The sequence below is a fragment of the Pleurodeles waltl genome, chromosome 5, assembly GCF_031143425.1.
Source record: "Pleurodeles waltl isolate 20211129_DDA chromosome 5, aPleWal1.hap1.20221129, whole genome shotgun sequence".
Taxonomy (NCBI): domain Eukaryota; kingdom Metazoa; phylum Chordata; class Amphibia; order Caudata; family Salamandridae; genus Pleurodeles; species Pleurodeles waltl.
Window position 1 is genome coordinate 494,547,336 of NC_090444.1, and position 15,801 is coordinate 494,563,136.

The following is a 15,801-nucleotide window of genomic DNA, read 5'->3' on the forward strand; positions in this document are numbered from 1 at the left end:
ATGCAAGAAGAACCGCACACTTCTATTTCGGAGATCATTTTTTCCTATTATTGTCCTCTGTCAAGTGTAAACAAACTTGACACCAACAGAACCACAGTAGTTTTCGACACCATTGACGGCCATGATATAGCCACCTTTACAGAACCTCTTTTTAGATCAAAAGGAAACTTCTTGAACCTGGACGCCTACGAAGAAATTACTGAAAGTCTATAGTTTATTTTCCATGGCCTTGTCTGACCTCTGTCTCGCACCTTCTCCAAATCCATCCACATGCTAACCACACTTACAATTCCTCTCCATTTACATATCCTTCTTCCATGTTTATGAAAAACTCACGCCCTTCCTTTCTCCTGCCCTCTACACCAACCAGATTTGGCTCCCTTCTGAGTTCCCCTCTGAAAAGCAACAATGGTGATTGCTGGAAACCAATGGCCAGAATGTGACGCTAGACAGAAAAAGGTCTACCCTCATGCAAGCTTAAACCATTTAACATGAAGGTTTCTTAAGAAAAGGAAACAATTCCCTAACTAACGCAATAATCACAAACCTTATTAAAACTGGAGAACTTTTCACAGCTTTGTGCATAAAGCTCTTCCCACCCTATAAAGCACTTGAGACAATATTAAAGACTCAATGAAACGCCGAAAGACTAATGGCATAATGTTTTTACCTAGGGATGTGTGAAATTCATGCAAATACACTACATTTCATCACAATTACACAAAAGTATGCACAATTACACACTATGTAAATCCATCATTTAACGCTATATTTTAGGGTAAATGAATACTCGTGTTAATTTTGATGGAAGGATGTATTTGGGTTGAAGAGTCAAAAAAAGGAAAGTTTCTGTTAGTCCTGTACGTTCACAGTAAATCTTTACTGTGAGTGGCATAGTTGTGGTATATTTGTCCTGAGAATGGTTCATAATTACTCTAGGTGCCGTAATTCTGTAATTTGTTTTAATTTAACATAAAATTAAATTTCTAAAATTACTCAATTTATACCCAGAGCTACATGATCTCACACATCTCCGTGCTTTACTGCTATCCAACTTCAACAAATCAAAACCCTTCTCAGATGTGCTTCCTTTGAACATCTAGGTCCCCCAGCAATTTATTCCATCCTCTCAAGCTTAAAATGCACTACAATTCTTGTTGCGGGCATCATGCACATCACTGATGTGACAAAACAGGGCTGATTGCAGAGGTCCCCTTTATTGCCCTCATTTTTCACTTTTTGCTGGTGTTCTCTTGCTGATGGTGCCATGGGTACTGCTAACCAGTCCCATGGCCTGTGTTTTGTGTAAAATGAATATACACATTAGGCTAATTATAATTGGCTGGATCAACCTACCTATAAGTCCCTAGTAAATGGTAGGGCATGTAGGTTTAGGGACCCCAGCATGGATAGTGCCCCATAGGTGCACTGCTGAGGTGCCCAGGCCTGCCTTGATAGCTGCTTTTAAACTAAAGCTATATGCAAATTCGACTTTGAATTAAAAGTACTTCCAAAGTCTTAAACTACCTTATTTTTACATATATGTCACCGCTATGGTGTGCCCTATGTGCCCCTAGGGTTGGGTGCCATGTAACTATAAGCAGGGACCTTATAAAAATTGTTTTAAAAGCCCTGGTGAGGTGAAATAACCAAATTTGTTTTTCCCTCACTGTAGTGAATAGCCTCCATAGGCTAAAATGGGGAGACTTTATTTCAATAATTAACAACGCCCCCTTGAGTGTCAGATACATCAGGTTTGGCATAAAATACATTTTCATAATAAATCCCACAACTTACAATTGTTGGATTTAATATAACTAGTTCAGGTAAAGAGTTTTGAACTCTAACTAAAAAGTTGCCAACTTCAGCTATGTGTCGCCCTTCTCTGATTTGGTCAGCCTCTGGCAGCCTTGATGAGATGTGAAGTGGCCGGGGCTAAACACAAAAGATGTGCCAGGGGGAGGAGAACTGCCTCAGCAGATGGGGAAGCAGGAAGGGAGGACTGCCAAACTGGTCTTCAAAGGCAGGGAAGGACATTTGGAGCAACCCAGGACCTCCCTCACATCCTGCAACCCCAGACAATTAGATGCTCTCATGATTAGAAGGGGTCAGGAGAGGGGTGTGTTTAGGATTTTTAGCCACACTAATGGGTGGGTTCAGCCAGATGTAACCTCCAAAAATCATTTTCAGCCATGATGGATTTTTGAAGAGTGTTGCTCCCTGGGATTGATTTTTGCCACACTTCCAAGGAAATGGTCATCACAGGGGGAAGGACTCTGCATCTGATTTGAGAACCAGGACCCCCATGTTATTCATCCAGGAGCAAGGATAAATATGACAGAGCTGCACCCACACCTCAAATCCCTACCAGATCCCTACAAGGAAGAACATTAGAAGAAGAAGGACTGCCCTGCTGGACACTGAACTCTGAAGAACTGTACCAGCTGCACACTTGGGCTTCACCACAAGAAGGACTTTGCCTGGATGCAACTGGCTCAAGGAGGGAATGCCTGTTTGCTACAGGTTAAAAATAGCTAACCAGAGTAACCTGCCTCAGATCCTGAAGAAACAGACCAGCTGACCACTGTCCAGTGGCCATTTTGGAATTTGAGCCAGGTGCATTCTGGGAATTGTAGTCCGCACCCATCAAGCAGCAGCTCAAAGCTTCTGGAACCTTGGGGTGAGCTGTGGACACCTAAAGGACCTTAAAGGATCTTCTGGAAGAAGATCCAGAAGTTTGTAGAAGATTGGCAAACTTTTTGGAAAAAGCTCCATTGAGAGACCGACCCGCTGCAGCAACTCTATCCAGCTTGCCTCAACTGCGACCTGGCTTGTCTTTCAGGTTCGTCCTGCTGAAGAAAATCTTCAAAAAAGTAACTAAGTTTGAAAGTTGACCGGGACCTCCCGAACAGTGTATCTAAAGAGGGCTCCGGTACATCCCATCAAGATTCAGGTTCGGCCTGGTCGAAGGATTTTTATCTTGAATAATCATCTAAGTCTGAATGTAGAAATCTTCACCGAGGGCTCCCGCGATGCGCATCTGAGGAAGGGCTCCAGGGAGGTCAGATCGGACTTGCAACTTCGACCCTCTGAAGAAAATCTTCAAGAAAACGACTAAATCTAAATGTAAACTTTTGACCAAGGCCTCTCGCTGGCTGGTAGCTAAGCAGAGCTCCATCGCGGTCAGCCTTAAACTTTGACTTTACCCTGGTCGAGGTGTGACCAGATTGGCACTTTTTGTTTCTGGGCGCTAAAAAAACACAAATTCTTCAAAAATTCATATCTCTGGTTCCCCTTATCCAATTTTATTAGTTTTGGTGTCATTCCAAAGATAACAATGTAATATATGTTTATAAATTAGTGTTGGATTTTTATTGTATTTTAGTTATTTATTGTTTTGTGATTTTTTCAGTGCTTGACATGCTTGCCTCATTAGTTAAGTCTTGTCACTCATTGCCAAGGTACCAAGGGTTGAGCTGGGTTTAATTTATTTAGACCTAACTGGACCTAAGTGAAGGTTAGTGGCCTATTGCTAAGAGTAGGTACTTACCTGCCCTTTCCAATAATCCACTTTCCAACTGAATGCTTATTAACTTTGATTATGTCATTTATGGTTCCAAAAAAGACATATTTGTTCTTCTTATAAAATTGTGATGTGTCCCCATCATCTGCCTCTCAAAATTGATTGAAAAGGTAGAATCTTCTGGAGGCTATCGCTTGAGAACAATATTATTCTAGTCATTTGCAAGTCTGTTTCCACCTTGCCCATACCAATTCTACCTGATGGGTTTGTCACATCTAACATGGCCTGACACTCTTTCTCAGAATAAGTACCTCCACCAATGTAGACAACTCCTCTCCTATTGCTATGTTGTATTCTGAAACATTGTAATCTAGCACCTTAAACCCAACCCCATTACCACTGGCCCTCTTTGAGTCACCTGTGGGGTACATCAATTATCACCTATCTCATTGCATTCAACATTTTGTGAGGAAATTATCGAGCAAAATAGCATAAAAAGTCTAATTTGGGGTAAAATGGTGCTGAAGCCATGAAGACTGCAATTCTAAGCATTCATGATGGTGGCCTACAGCTCTTTTTAAAACACTGGAAGTAAGAAAATATTGGACAATTAGATTAAGAGTAGAGTTTCATGAAATTCATGTCTAAGATAGCAGATCAATGCTCCTCTACTGTCTCTATCTATTTATTTTCTTATCCTGTGTTCCCTCTTTTCTTCTGTGTAAAAGGTAGGACCACATCTGAGTCTCAGCCTTGACACTTGCGAAGGGCTGGGTGTGAAATCTACAGAAGATCTTCCTAAGAGTAAGTATTTGTAGAAGGTTATTCTTATTCTGAAACGGATGTAAAATCAAGATGTACCAGTCTTGCTAAATACAGAGCAACTATGTATATTTAGATGTCATGGTGTAGGGAGGTACGCTCATCACGGAAATCTTGAACAGGTAAATACATTTTTTCATCTAGTGACTTATAATGCACAAGGCCTTTAGTCAAACTGACACCATCCACTGCAGGGGAGAGAAGTCAGTAGCAAATACTCCTCAGGAGTACGTAGCTTGTAACTAGCCTCAGGTACACACAAAGTGGTGCAGTGTCATGTGATGCTTCAGGTAGGATGCTATTTTTTGCTTAGAACAACACAATAAATCAGTGTTCATATGGTTCTTACAAATTCTTCATTATCAGGTTGATTATACAGTAGTCCTTAGGCAACACATAGGTCCTCATTACAACCCTGACGGTAAATCCCGCTTACCGCCGTGCAGAAGACCGCCAACATAGAACGGCGGCCGTGGAATTCTGCTACAGGTATTACGACCCACAGCCCGGAATCCGCCACAATACAGACACCCACACAAGTCCGCCACACCAAAGGTCGGTGATAAACTGGTGATAACAAAACTGACACCGTCATGCCAACAAGAATACACCCACACTATCATGACCCACGAATCAACGCAGCTGTCTTTCAACTGCGGTAATCCATTGGGGGTACACACCGCCACGCTCAAAATACACACACATATACAAAACACAACCACATTGGACAATTCAAAATACACACACCTGATACACATACACACACCGCACCGACACATCCAATCCAATATAAAGCACACACCCACATCACCCACAAACCCTTACTACCAGAAATTTAAAAGCAGGCCAGAGAGAGACACTACCTAAAACAACACCAGCATCCACAGACACAAAACACCATCACTTATACAACATCCACGCACCTCGAACAACACACACCAACACACCCCCTCACACATCACAACAGACACCACCTCACACATCACCCACACCACATCATAGCACCTCAACGACACCCCAGGTTTTCTGAGGAGGAGCTCAGGTTCATGGTGGAGGAAATCGTGCGGGTAGAGCCACAGCTATTCGGGTCACAGGTGCAGCAGACATCCATTGCAAGGAAGATGGAGCTATGGCGCAGAATTGTCGACAGTGTTAACGCAGTGGGACAGCATCCAAGAACTAGGGATGACATCAGAAAGAGGTGGAACGACCTACGGGGGAAGGTGCGTTCCGTAGACTCCAGACACCAGATTGCTGTACAGAGGACTGGTCTTGGACCCCCACCTTCTCTCCCACAACTAACAACATGGGAGGAGAAAGTCTTGGCAATACTGCATCCTGAGGGCCTCGCAGGAGTAGCAGGAGGACTGGACTCTGGTGAGGTAAATCTTTACTACCTTTCCCCCCCCACCCGACCTGCATGCCATCACATACTCCCATCCTTACCCTCACACCCATCACCCCAACAACCCACAGATACCCCATCCAACACAACCCACACATCCCAAAACCAAGCCCTGCATGTAACACCAATGCATGGACATCCATCACCCAAGAATGTTCACTACAGAGACTCACTCATGCCCCAAAATCCCCAATCACACAAGGACCAAGCCAATAATGCAAGCACTGGAGTAGAGGGTCAGCCACCCATTGCACACAATGGCACACACAGATACAATAATAATGCATTTACACCCCAACAGGACCCCTACCCAATGTCACTGGACAGGAGGTGCCAGACATATCCAGTCCCCCCCAGAGAAGAGGCCCACAGTGATGACAGCAGCTCTGCACGCCTGGATCAAGATGACCAGCCCAGCCCATCTGGGACCTCGGGACAGTCGGTTCCCCTGACACTGTCACAAGCCACCACAGAGCCTCTCCCCTCAGGAAACACCAGCACAGCCCATCCCTCTGTCCCCAGGACACGTCAATCAGCAGTGTGTCCACCACTACAGGGAACCCAGGCTAACCCACCACCACAACAACAACAGGGACCTGGGGACAGTGGCAGTGGGCACATGGTTCAGGGGACAGAGGCACAGGAACACAGGGGAATTGGGAGGGCTGCTGTGCGACAGGGGGAGGACAGGCCCAGGGAGCACGTTCTCCACGAGGCACTCTCCAACATCATGGGAGCTTACCATCATTCCCAGGAGACAATGGCAACGGTACTAGCCAAGTTTCAGGAGACCCAGCGGCTGCAGGAGGAATAGTATGTGGGCTTCAGGAAGGAACTCAGATCCATCAATTCCACCCTGGGCCCCATCATAGGGGTGCTGAAGGAAGTCCTCAATACCAGGAGGGACACTGTGGCACAACAAGGGGCCCCTGACACTAGCCTGGATGATGAACTGCCCACCACCTCCACCGGCGCTAGTGGACAGGAGGCACCGCCACAGGACCACCACACCAGCACCGCACCCTCTGCAGATGGAGAACCACCCCGCAAACGGTCCCTGAGATCCAGGACAAAGACAGAGAATGATGCCAAGACCCCCGCCAAGAAATGAGACCACCCTGATTGTCATCCTTTTGTCCCACCTTGTCACCCTGTCCATCCTCAAACTGCCCCAGCTCCACTTCCTATGCCCCTTTGGACAATGCACCTGTGAGACTAATAGACTGGACTCTGCCATGGACATTCCCCCACCATCACCCCTCACCATTTTACAACACCCTCCAATATTGAGCACTTAAATAAACACCCTTAAAGCACAAAACAATCTGGAGTCTGTCTGTGATTTCGAATTAGTGTACTAGCAATTACAGTGACAAAATGCTCTTTCAAATGTAATGTCAATATACCTATGTCACACAGCTCTAGTCCATGAGGAAACAAAGCAGATGTCACACAGTGGGACCCACATCTGTGAAATCGTAAGGGAAAGTGACAACTCAGTGACCATACACTGGGTGAAAAGGACAGACAGTAGAGAGGTAGTAGTGTTGAAGTACATGTAGCAGGCAGGTTTGTCTTCTTACCTGTGTCTCACTGGAAGTATTGCAGGATCGCAGAGATCCTGCTGTCGATGTCCTCTTCTTCTGCTTCCTCGTCTTCATTGTCCACAGCTGCCACAACACCTCCATCTGGACCATCCTCCTGCAGAAAAGGCACCTGTTGTCGCAAAGCCAAGTTGTGAAGCATACACCAGGCCACGATGATCTGGCACACCTTCTTTAGTGAGTAGAATAGGGAACCACCTGTCATATGTAGGCACCGGAACCTGGCCTTCAGGAGGCCTAAGCTCCGCTCTATAATCCTTCTAGTTCACCCATGGGCCTCATTGTAGCGTTCCTCTGCCCTTATCCTGGGATTCCTCACTGAGGTCAGTAGCCATGACAGGTTGGGGTAACCAGAGTCACCTGCAAATGTTGAGGGACAACTGTTAGACACACACTAACTCTTAGGGATAACACCAGACCCAGACAACTATTCCCACTGATTTGGTTCCAGGTGCTCACCTAATAGCGACACCCGGTGCCTCTGGAGTTGCCCCATCACATAAGGGATGCTGCTATTCCGCAGGATGTAAGCGTCATGCACTGAGCCAGGGAATTTGGCATTAACATGGGAGATGTATTGGTCTGCCAAACACACCATCTGCACATTCATCGAATGGTAACTCTTCCGGTTTCTGTACACCTGTTCACTCCTGCGGGGGGACCAAGGCCACACGTGTCCCATCAATGGCACCTATGATGTTGGGGATATGTCCCAGGGCATAGAAGTCACCTTTCACTGTAGGCAAATACTCCACCTGAGGGAAAACGATGTAGCTCCGCATGTGTTTCAGCAGGGCAGACAACACTCTGGACAACACGGTGGAAAACATAGGCTGGGACATCCCTGATGCTATGGCCACTGTAGTTTGAAAAGACCCACTTGCTAGGAAATGGAGTACTGACAGCATCTGCACTTGAGGGGGGATTCCTGTGGGATGGCGGATAGCTGACATAAGATCTGGCTCCAACTGGGCACACAGTTCCAGGATTGTGGCACGATCAAGCCTGTAGGTGATGATCACATGTCTTTCCTCCATTGTCGACAGATCCACCAGCGGTCTGTACACCGGAGGATGCCGCCATCTCCTCACATGCCCCAGCGGACGGTGCCTATGGAGGAGTACAGCAAGCACAGAGTCACCCAACTCTGAGGTACGTAAACACAGCTTACTCAGAAAACTATTCATAAACCGAAATTTGCCTGTATGAGTGTTGAGCCAAGGCCTAGGTATGTGTGACGCAGTTAAAAATAAAGCCATGTGGGCCCCTGAAATGGCGGCTGCCTGACCTGTATAGTGGGACAATGAGATATGAGATAACTGTGCTGATTCAGAGCACATTGTAGGTGTCTGGGTGGGGGAGGTGGGCTGTGGGTTCCCCTAGGCCAGGGCGAGTTTGCTAGTTAAGTCCCCTTTTTCAGGCAGACCCTGTAGCACCCCACCCCACCTGGGTACAGTGCCAACTACACTTAGTCAGGGTCCTGTGACATCCATGTGTGCATAAATCGGCCGTAGCCTTGTAAGCCATGTCCCAGAGATTGAATAGAGGACCCCAAGTGCACGGCTAGTGCAGGGGGCTTCTGTGTCTGTCGTGTCCGCCAACGGTAGCGGTAATGCATGCACTCAACATGTCTTTCTTCTGTCTTCTCCCCCCCCCTTTTTGTGGTCTCCCTGTACTTTTGTGCATTAGCATCATCAGGCGGAGGGGCAGTGGCACCAGAGCAGGAGGGAGCTGCATCCCACATGGCCCTGGCTGGCGAGACTACGGACTCCGAATTCACCAGTGGGACGGAGGGCGAGGGGAGCTCCGTGGCGGGGACAGGAGCTGACACCAGTGATACGGACTCCTCCTCTGATGGGAGCTCCGTTGCGGTGGCGGGCCCATCTGTGCCCCCGCATCTATAGGTACAGCCGCCACCCCCCCTCCAGCACCGCCCTCCCAGCAGCACCTCAGTCTTTGCCCCGTGCCCGCTCACCCAGGAGGGTGGACATCACCTTCGCCCCAGGCACCTCAGCCCCTGTCACCCCTGCTACCCTCAGTGAGGAGGCCATTGACCTCCTCAGGTCCCTCACTGTTGGGCAGTCTACCATTTTGAATGCCATCCAGGGTGTTGAGAGGCAGTTGCAACAAACCAATGCATTCCTGGAGGGCATTCATTCTGGTCAGGCAGCTTTTCAGACTCTGGCCTCGGCACTGATGGCAGCCATTGTCCATGTCTCTAGCCTCCCCCCTCCAACTTCCTCCACCCAGACCCACACCCCTGTACCTCAGCCAATCCCAAGCACACCATCAGACCAGCATGAACACACCTCAACACACAAAGGAAGCTCACGCAAACATGAGCACCACACATCCCACAGGCACTCACGCAAGCATCACACACATGCAGACATGCCAACATCAACTGCCTCCAATGTGTCCCCCTCCTCCTCATCTCCCTCATCCCTCCCAGTCTCATCTCCACTCACACCTGCATGCACTACATCTTCAGCCACTATGTCCATCACCAGCACACACACCACCACACCCTGCTCACAAGCAGTCACCACCCCCACTACCATTCACACGTCCCCTGTGTCCTCTCCCAGTGTGTCTGTGAGGCCCAAAGTACACAAACAAAGCCACACACCCACCCAACAGCCATCCACTTCACGACAGCCTCTAGCCCATGCACCTTCACCCAAAGTCAGCAAACGTACACCTCCTACGACCACCACCTCTTCCTCCACTCCCAAACCCCCTCCATCTACCCATCCCAGTGTTCCTAAGAAACTTTTCCTGTCCAACTTTGACCTCTTTCCCTCACCTCCCCCACCCCGTCAGTGTCCTAGGGTCCGACTCTCCAGGACCCAACCTAGCACCTCAGCCACAACATCGGCGGGACCAGTGGTGCCAGTAGTCACCGGATTAGGGAGTGAACCGGGCAGCAGGGCAGGCAGTGTGGCAAGGAGCCACAGCACAGAAAGTCCCCCCCCTGTCAAGCATCAAAAGTTGGCCATTGCCCGGCGGGAGAGGGGGAAGATACCAGCCACCAAAGCCGCTCCCAGGGCTACAGTTGGGATTGTGGAGTCACCTGCGACACCTTCCAAGGGGGAAGGGGCACAAGAAAACTGGCAAGTCTGGGAAGATCAGCACGGCGGAGAAGACTGTCATCAGCCCCGCTGCCCAGGAGCGACCACCAGCAGCCACACTGCCCCAGACAGGACCGCCAGCAGCAGCCCCGCTGCCCAGGAGGCGATCGCTAACAGCCACACTGCAACAGACAGGACAGCCAGCAGCAGCCCCGTTGCCCAGGAGGTATATGCCAGCAGCCCCACTGTCACAGACAGGACCGCCAGCAGCTGAACCGCTGCCAAGGACACCCCCGCCACAAGCACCGCTGCCAAGGACACAGCCGCCACAAGCACTGCAGGCCCATGAGCGCCAAAAGCTCTGACGCTACTGAGGCCACCACGAGCAGGATGAAGCACTCTGGGCACAAGGCCCCTTCCAGAACCAGTGGAGATTGACATCCACTATCTCAATCCTTGGCAGGATGAAACACTCTGGGCACAATGCCCCCTCCAGAACCAGTGGAGATTGACATCCACTTGAGAGACTGTGGCTTTGCACTCCCCAGGATAGAGCAGTGGGCAAGCCACCCACTGTAGAGACTTGAGAGACTGTGGCTTTGCTCTTCCCAGGATTGAACAGTGGGCAACCCACCCACTGTAGAGACTTGTGAGACTGTGGCTTTGCACACCCCAGGATTGCACAGTGGACAAACCACCCACTGTAGAGACTTGAGAGACTGTGGCTTTGCCCTCCCCAGGACTGAACAGTGGGCATGGGGCCCCCTCGTGGATTTGGCGTTGTGCACTCAACCGGCTGAGGTGCCCACCCTTTCCCTTCCCCCTGAGATGCCTGTTTTATTTCTATTTGATGCCCCTGCAGTGTTCTCTCCGTCTTGTTTGGGTATCTTGTGTGGGCCTCGCCCATGCATTTTGGGCCCAGTGGTCCACGGACTTTAATGGTGGAATACCTTGGACTTATATTATTGGTGTATATATTTGTTAATAGTGTATATATATTTTTTTAATACTGAATTTTAATATATTACAATCGTTCACCTCATTTCCTTTTGTCTTTGCATTTTTCCGGGGAGGGTTGGTGGTTGTAAATGTAATGTATCTACATGTACTTGTGTGTCTGTTGTCGTGTGTGAGGGTGGGAGTGTTGCGTGTTGCTCGTGTGTGTCACAGTTTTTTCCCTCCTGCCTCCCCTGTGTCGTAGGTGCAGTACTCACTGTTGTCTTCGCCGCCGGCGTTCGTGCTCTTGGTAGAGGAGCAGGAAGATAAAGGGTGGAAAAATCTGGAACTCTGTTTCCATGGCGTCCTGATTCCTCGTGGGGTGTGCAGAGGTGAGCATTTTCCCTTCGAAGTCCTGTTTCCACCGTGTTTTTGTTTGCAGTGAATCCACCCCGGAAAAGGTGGCGGATTGGTGGGTTGTAATACTGTGGGTGGTACATTGTCCTCCGCCAGTCTGTTGGCAGTGTCCGCCGCTGTGTTTCTTTGTACCGCCGTGGCGGTCGGAGTGTTAAAGTGGCTGTCTATGTTGGCGGTTTCCGCCACGGTCGTAATTCAATTTTTTTACTGCCGGCCTGTTGGCGGTCTTACTGCCGCTTTAACACCGACCGCCAGGGTTCTAATGACCACCATAGTTGTTTAGTAACTGGTGACATACATTTTAAGATGAATATTGGTACATAATCATTTGTGGATATATATCTCTGTATGAAATGCAATACTAGGGTAGCTCATTATTCTTTGTGCAGCTTTCCCTTCTATTTCCCCGGTTGAGTTACCATGTCAACTTCAGGGACCCTCTTTCTGCTTTTGGTAAATAATAACTTTGCCCAGAACTCTCTGCCAGGCAACACTAGACCAATAGTTTGATGGTTGATGACACTAGAAAACAACCTTCAGAAACTCCTCCTGAGTAGGTTGTGTTTTTGTGGCTTTTTGATAGATAGAATAACATTATGAATGAAATATGTTGGTGCTAAGTATTTACTTCCTTAAAGTTCAGACATTTGGTGGAGTAGCTGACAAGACCCCCATACTTACACAGGGGCAGGATGCAAGCACTAATTGCCCTCATCTTGATGCATCAGCAGCTTGTGAAACTAGGGTAGATAACTACCACACAATTTGGGCCAGGGAAGTTAGGAAAATGGTACAAGGGAGTTGATCCTTTCACATAGGTGATCCAGTCACTGCTCTGTAATTGTTTATCTGGGGAAGTCAGCATAAAATGGATTAACCATTCCTAGCAGTGCATGGTAGGTTGCTAACATGTGACTAAGAAGGATCAACCTTTGTACCAGAATGTTTGTAAATACATTTAGAATGCTTCTGGAGGTCTTCAAATGGACCTGCAAGAAAATACAAGAGTTGCAACCAAGAGAGCCAACCCCAACAAATGCAATGACTATTCACAAATATTTATCTATTACATTGATGATATGATGCAGATTGTCATTTTGTTGCAACACGTCATCTGTACTGTTCCTTAGGTGGTACCATCCTCAGTAACAAATGACTTTCTATATACTTTTTGAATCAATGTCCTTTAAAAGACACGTGATTAGCATGGTCAAGAAACTGTTCTTACCTGCTGAAGACTTTTTACTTTGATTAACCCTGATTTTCAGCTTGGATGTTAAATGCGAGGTGAATACAGATATGCCAGGGAGCTGGTTTTTGGCAGCGAGTGCGCCCCTGCTACGGGCTACACAGTGTGTCCTTTCCTGACGTGGGGCAGGTGCCATGACAGGCAGAGTCAGCAGTGCTAGCTCAAGCAGCTGTGACCTAGAAGAACAGGAGGTCTCAGGAGAACAGCAGGATTGAATCAGTGGCTGAGTGTTTTGTAGATTCAGTGGAGGTTTGGTGCCTGGAAAGCGGGAAATGTGAACTGCTGACTGTTTAGGAGAAACATATGGAACCAGATGATCTGCGTGTTTAGGGTAAGGACGCTTATGGGAATCTAGCAGTGATTTCAGGTGCACATAAAAACACTGGTAGCAGGAGTATGGCAGATCCTGTGGATTAGGCAATTGCCAATAGGTACAAGGTAAGGTCAAAGACTCTGTTGCTAGCAGAAACTGGCTCCCGGGCCCCAGAAGGCCAAAGGAAGAATATTAAACAGACTGCAGGGACTAGTTTACACCCTAAGAACTCTCCTAGGAAATGTCCAAATAAGACATTGTTAAGGAGTGTATGGACTTTGAAGGATAGAACAAGCGAGACAGGCATGAGGAGTGCTAAAGTTACTCCATACCTGAGGTCTTTCTTTAAAGTGAATTCCATGAGTCACAGGAAGATGCCAAGAGAGGGTGTGAAGGTTCCAGACCAGACTAAGGACATGGGGATTAGGCCCAAGAGGAGGCAGTGGTGGGTGCTAGCATAGAACAATTAATAATACATCTAAATGTTCCAGTTTCCAACTAGTTTGCCCCCTGGCTGTGGAGAGTATGACATCAAGTGATGGAAGCATGGGAGCAGTCTATATGATAGATTTGCCAGAGAGGGGGCCTCTCTTCTCCTGTTTTTGCAGAGTACGATAGTAGGTGTTGTCAAATACAGTGTTGCTATAAAATAAAAATACAATTTCCAAGTTGCATCCTTGGTTCTCAAACATTTCAAGGTCATTAGTTCCCAAACCTTTCAATAAGCAAAAAGAAATACATTTCTTCACCAACCTACAATCAAACCTGTTAAAAGCCCACTTAAGTAGTACTTGTTATAATCTGGTAGTGCACTATCTTATAGGTATTGGTTCGGGTCTCAGAACTGCTGCCTCATTACAAACGCAAGGCCCAGTTCACAAAGATAAACAAACTTTAGTCTGTTTAGTATGTTTTCTGTATTCACAAAGGCACTTATGAGTAGTAACTTTATGACAAGAGAATCTCTACACTCAAAGCAGAGTCTCTTCACCTGGGGCAAACTCCAAATTGGCCACTGGACAGTGGGCAGCCGGTCTGTTTCTTCAGCAGTTGGTGCATTTTCCACCTGTAGCAAACAGGGAGTCATTCATCGAACTAGTTTAAGACAGGCAAAGTCCTTCTTGTGGCAAGGCCCAAGTGTGCAGCTGGAGCAGTCCTCCAGAGTCCAGGTGCAGGTCAGGGGTCCAGCAGGGCAGTCCTTCTTCTTCTGCAGTTATTCCTTGTTGGAATCTGGTAGGGATCTAAGGTGTGGGTGAAGCTCTGCCAGTTTTCTCCTTGCTCCTGAGTGAAAAACAGGGGGATCCTGGTTCTCCAATCAGATGCAGGGTCCTTCCCCTTGGGATGACCACCTCCTGAAAAGTGTGGCAACAATCAATTCTCTGGAGCCACATTCCTCAAATATCCATCATGCCTGAATGTGATTTTTGGAGGTTACATATGGCTGATCCCACCCACTGGTGTGGTTAAATATCTTAAACACGCCCTTCTAGTGCCCACTCCTAATCTCATCAAGAGGGCACCTAATTGTCTGGGGTTGCAGGATGTGAAGGAGGTGCCTGGCTATTCCAAATGTCCTTCCCTGCTTTTGAAGATCAGTTTGGCAGCCCTCCACCCTTCCTGCTTCTCCATCTGCTGAGGGAAGTTTTCCTCCCTAGGCACATTCCTTTGTGTTCAGCCCAGGCTACTTCACACCTCAACAAGGCAGCCTGGCCAGGCTGCCAGAGGCTGGACAATCAGAGCAGAGCGCTACAGGTCTGAAGTTGGCACCTTTTTAGGTAGAGTTTAAAACTCCATACCTGAGCAAGTTAAATTAAATCCAATGATTGAACGTTGTGGGATTCATAATGACAATTCATTTGATACCAAACTTGACCCATCTGACACTTAAGAGGACTTTATAAATGAAACTATAGACTCCCCATTCTAACCTATGGAGGCCATTCACTACAGTGAAGGAAAAACAAATGTGGCTGTTTTACCTCACCATGGCTTGTAAAACTATTTTTATAAGGTCCCTGCTTATAATTGCATGGCACCCAACCCTAGCGGGACACATAGGGCACACCTTAGGGGTGACTTATATGTAAAAATATGGTAGTTTAAGACTTTGGAAGTACTTTTAATTCCAAAGTCGAATTTGCATTTAACTTTACTTTAAAAGCAGCCAGCAAGGCAGGCCTGCCTTTAAAATGACCCTGGGCACCTCAGCAGTGCACCTATCGGTGCACTGCCTATGCTGAGGTCCCTAAAACTACATGCCCTACCATAAAGTAGGGACTTATAGGTAGGTTGGCATAGCCAATTGTAATTAGCCTAATTTGCATACTGATCTTATACAGAGCACAGAGCACAGGCCCTGGGACTGGTTATCAGTACCCAGGGCACCATCAGAGTCAGGAAAGCACAAGCAAAAAGTGAGAAATGGGGATAAGAAAGGGGACCTCGGCAATCAGCTCTGTTT